This window comes from Pteropus vampyrus, unplaced genomic scaffold (genome assembly GCF_000151845.1).
Source record: "Pteropus vampyrus isolate Shadow unplaced genomic scaffold, Pvam_2.0 Scaffold25, whole genome shotgun sequence".
NCBI classification, from domain to species: Eukaryota; Metazoa; Chordata; class Mammalia; order Chiroptera; family Pteropodidae; genus Pteropus; species Pteropus vampyrus.
Window position 1 is genome coordinate 11,998,446 of NW_011888806.1, and position 5,518 is coordinate 12,003,963.

The following is a 5,518-nucleotide window of genomic DNA, read 5'->3' on the forward strand; positions in this document are numbered from 1 at the left end:
GGAGGGAAGGAGGGCGGGAGGGGAGAAAAGAAGGAAGGAAAAGAAAGACTCTACAAATTGATGGATGTATGTCAAAGTAGCAACAGGAGGTAACTGAAAGAACACTCAAGGGCCAAAGCTTAAAAAATTGGGGGAAAAAAATGTATCATTGGATTATAACCCAAAGTATAAAATAAATATCTATATGTTCATACTGATATAAATAAATGATTGGATAAATTAATAAGTGTGGAAGAAGAGACAAATCTCCCACACAGTAGTAATCCAAATAAACTCTGTAAATACTCAACTCTCAAGAGAGGGGAGCAACACTCTCCATTCCTTAGATTTGGGCTTTACGTAGTGACTTCCTTCCCAAGGCCCACGGTACGAAAAAGAGGAAAAGAGTAACTTTCCAGTGGAGAAACCTGACAAATGCTACCTCAGCCAGGCGACCAAGGCCAACATCAACAGTCATACATTATATTGTTAGCATGTACCTTCGATATAATGGGATAATGGCACTTTATCTCTGTGGTCTTTCTCTGCATAATCCATAGCTCTAGTCTTTCTTTTTCTTCTAGTTTTAGTGAGATATAATTGAAACATAACATTGTATTAGTTTAAGATGTACAACATGATGATTTGATATATATATGAAATGATCACAATAAGTTTAGTGAACATCCATCATCTCATATAATTTTTTCTTTTCTTGTGATGAGAAATTTTAAACTTCTTTAACTCCAGTCTTATCATGAGGAAAATATCAGACAAATTCCAGTAGTAGGGCATCCTACAAAATACCTGACCAGTACTCCTCAAAACTGTTAAATCATCAAAAATAAGGAAAGTCAGAAAATTCCACAGCCGAGAAGCCTAGGGAGACATGATGACTAAATATCATGTGGTATCCTGGATGGGTTCCTGGAACATAAAAAAACATTAGGTAAAAACTAAGTAAACTAATTAACTACATAGTTAATTATAATGTATTAATACTGGCTCTTTAACTATAACAAATATATCAAAAAGTAACTAGATAATTGATGTATTTATCATTCATTTTGGATGTTCTAGAAAGACTTAATATTAAGCTATTGTTTCTACTCAGCTAAAAACTGATGAAACCTTGAATATTTAGTCAAATTTGATACGCTTTCTAAATAATGTAGTGATAAAGATATTTGCAAATACAGGAATAAGTGTTTTTCATTTTAATTGTCTTTTCTTTTTGGCATTGTAGAGTCACAGCATGTATACACTCAAGGAAATGCCCCTTTTATATTATACCTTGCTCTCTAGATATGTTCCCTTCTTTTCTCTCTCTCGTGTCCACGGAATTTTTTTGTTAGCCAAAATTCTAAGACCTTCCTCTAGTTCTGCCTCCTTTTCAAATGTTCTCAAAGTTCAGTTCTGGCTATTTCAATCTAGAACAGATGCTCTCGTTGAATAAGATCAATCAGGGTTGGGCACAGACCCTGGCCCTTTCTTTCTGCCAGATCAGCAGAGAATCTTTGAACTCCTGTCTGCTATACTCAATTAGAAATGAGACCTTGTGATACTATTAACACCTTAAAAACAATGTGATTTAGGAAGAAAACAAAGACCCATAACTAATGATGGTTTGAGAGAAAACAAAGGGGGAAGCGTTGGCTTTCAGACTTGGTCACCTTTGGGCAGGGGAGATGCTGGGCAAGTCTACTTACGTTCTTTGTTCCTCGGTTACTTATCTGTGAAGTAGAGGAATCTTTAAATATCATAGAGAATATTGTGAAGCAATGTCTCAGCAATTACAGTATGAGATGGCACTTAGGAGTGAGTATTTATAAGAAAATAAAATAATTTAAGATGATATGTATGAGAATATTTGAGCAATATCTGTTGTCCTTAATAAGAAAACAACATATATTTTGTTACTAACCTTCTTCTTATAGGATTGATAGCAATACAGATATTCCCTATTAGAGAGGAGACTCGTTGGACTTAACGACATCCTGTTAGGTTCCTTGAACAGGATTTGACAGTTTTGCAACATTAAAATATGTTCATTTGCATCTTCCTCAGGAACATCTGGAGAGGGGAAAAAAGTGGTTTTGGAAAGCTGTTCAGCTCACAGAACACTGAGGCTGAGCAAACATTCCAGCTTTCCCTCGCTGGCCATCACTCACACCCAATGTATTTATTCTTTTTCTCCGACAAGAGAGTAACATTTGGAATAGCTCAAGCTGCTGAGTTAATCATCAGGATGCCATGGGGATGTTTTAAGCCATGGGCCTACCTACCTCGTATAAATTGGAATCAGCATAACCACCAGGCTGAGTAAGGCATGCCCTGAGGCTTGTCTGATGCAGGGGAATCAGATTTGCTACTTTTCAAATTTCCTATCTCTGTTTAAAGCATCATTGCCAAGGGCAGGACTTGCTATTATTTCAGTGAGTCATTAGCTTCAATTCAGTGTTGGTCCTAAAAGGTTTTTACCTTACAAGGGTGTATGCTGCTTCTCTTTTATCTTGTGTAATTTTACTCTTTTTATAAGTATACTAAGACTCAGAAGCTGGATTTTACCTTGTCATTCTTTAGTTGCTGTAGCCTTCCGAAGTTATTCTCTATACCCACAACTCCCTCTCTCCTTCGCAACCCCTACCTGGGTGCTCTAAAACCAATAACACTTCACTACCAGGGAAATCCTACCTCCTACCCACTCCTTTTGGTCCCAGGTCCCAGGCTTTGAGGTCTGCCACTCAGGGGAATTGTTCTTTACCTTGTTTTTAGTAGACAAATGTATATCTTTGCTTTGTTCCATAGCAGCAGTTATGATAGATTTATTATTTACATTCAATCAGAAAGTCTAATTTAAATAAAGGCATGAGCAGGCAGGTAAAATGTTGCCCAGAACATGACTTTTTCAGTAGTTAAAAGTTCTGAAAGATAGTCTAGTTGGGGAAATAAGTCAAATAAGATGCTGATTGTCTTAAATTGGCTGGTGTCTCCACCAAGATGTTAAGAAATAAGTTGAGATCAAGATATGTCTAGAAAAAATACTTTTGCATGTTATGTTTGAAGAGTATGTAAATGTAACCCTTTTCATTTTTGCTTGTAAAGCACAATTACAGTAATAGCGATAATAATGTTGATGATGATTGGGGTTTGTGGCTAGGAAAAACTTTTATATCCTAGTGAAACCATGGGCAAGTATTCATGGAAACTGACATCAAAAATTTTGAAAGTTCCCTATAGAATTCTCAGCATAGTTGAGGTCAAAGTGTGTAAGAGGCTTCAGTTATGTGGGTAGTTGCTTCAGATCTTTGCTTTATTTGGTAAGGGCCAAAGAGTCAGTCTATATTTCTACCAACAGGTGATGGTCAGAAAGACCAAAATACCTGAAGTGTCAACTGAAAAAAGAATTAAAGAGAGCGTTTCTATTTTTCCCTTCCAGGTAGTGATGATATTGGAAAAAGTTGTTTAAAGTGCTTTAAGAAAATTTCAAAAGCATTTTTCTTTTCTCTTATTTCTCTGATGGCTTTTGTCTTAAATTTCTCCTGCTGTAGCACTGTTATTTAAGACACTGGAATTAAAGGATTATAACAAATAAGGGCATGCCAGCTTTTTGCTGTTAAAAAATGGTTTTCTTGTTTTGGTTCATCTCAGTTAACTGAAAAGGTCCTCACCTAATCATGTCCTCTTGTCATTGAAAGGCAGGAAAAGACCTAACACAGCAGAGAAGACTATTTTCAAAATCAATCCTTCATATTTAAAAGAGAGATCCATCCTCTCTAGGAGGTGCAAACATAGTCATTAGAACAGAGACCTCCATCTTCTCAAGTGCCCTCCCATTTTTTCGCACTGAGAGGAGCTTTCAGGTGCCTGCTGGGCTAACTAAAATAGATGGCTTTTTCCCTTTAATGGGGTTCAGTTTGATTTTCTGTCATTGTGGTCAATGACACAAGACCTGTTCCACTGTCTGAATGCTAGAGGAACATCATTTTCCCTCACATCATTTGAGCTGCATTATTTTCACTCACCTATCAGCTCTGTGTCCTTTTTGGCTTTTTTTTTTTTTTTTTTAATACTGGCCCTAATGTTTCACAATTTCCTAAGAATGCAATGTGCATGGGATTCATTGGATAAAGGTACCTCTTATTTCTGAAACTCTTTTAAGCTGTAAAAGAAAACAGTGAGTCTTTGAGCTGTCTTTTCTGCTTTGTGTTTGATCTCTGAGACAAAGAAGAAATTGTTCTCCTGCAATTTTCTTCCATTACAGTTTGTGCAAGGTCTTTCCATAAAATGGCCTAAAGATCCCCACCCCCATTTCTGCACGGAATATTGGAATCAGCTGTTCATCCTTCCATCTCAAGAAGAAAGCTCTGCTTAACTCCCAGTTCTCAGGCATCATATGATTGTCCTTAAATACATCCTTAAAATGTCCTTGGTACCAGCTGTGTATCAGACTCAACTGTTGGGCTCACCAACTCAGAGACATCAAGACAGGCACCTTCTGTATCCTAAACAACTAAAATCACACTCACAAAATCATAGCTTCCACTCACAACACTCTAAATACCATATATTGAGTACTTAGAATGTACTAGGCATGGAGCTGAGTGCTCTCCAATTGAACCCTAGCAATAAGGCTAGGAGCAAGGTTTAACCTCGTTTTTCACATGAGAATACTGATGCTCAGTGGGGGAAATTACATATTTCTAAAATTACCAGTAGTGGTAGAACCACATTTCAAATTCAGATTTTCTGTCTCCAAAGCCAAAAACCTTAACTTCTACCACATGTCACACCCCTTCCTCCTGCACCCACCCCATGTATCTGAATGAGGTTGGACTGGGGAGGGAGGTGGAGATACACTGGTTGGAAAGAGACAGCTTCTTCCTTGAGACCCTCTTGGAAAGCACTGAAAATGCATTTTCCCTGGAAATAATTCTCTGGAATTATTTGACCTTGGCCGCTGAGAGGAGGAAGAATCTCTTTACCAAGTAAGTCTCTGACTTTCAACATTTTGGATAAAGCTTACAATCTTTGTGTCACAAAAATGTCAAGGGTATGGGAACACCATGGCCATGCATCTCCCTCATCTCTCTTTTGTGGCTGCACACTTCTAGTGGGTGTGTGCAGCAGAAATATCTACTCTTTAAATGGCTCTGAGTAATGTTGCCAAGAAGTACACTTACATTATTTAAAGACCTTTTAAAAGAGAATCCTCCCCCCTTTAGCACGCTCTTGGCTGATAATCCCCATTGAACAATCTGCGGCTATATTTCTTGGAGACATTATTTAAAATCCTTTTAAAGTGCAGTTCTTCCTACTTCCCGACGATTGATACCTGTGAAGGGCTTAATAGTATCGAGGAGGGGGGTGATAGGGTAAGGGAGAGGAGGATGACTGCTACTTAAAAGGATTTAAAAGAATGTTGCTGCCATATTTCATAACCATGATGCCTAAAAGCCTACAGTAAGGGAGAAAAAAAAGAGCTGCTGCTTTTTTTTTTTCTGGCCCTTTAAAAAAAATTGGAATATATTCCAAGTTT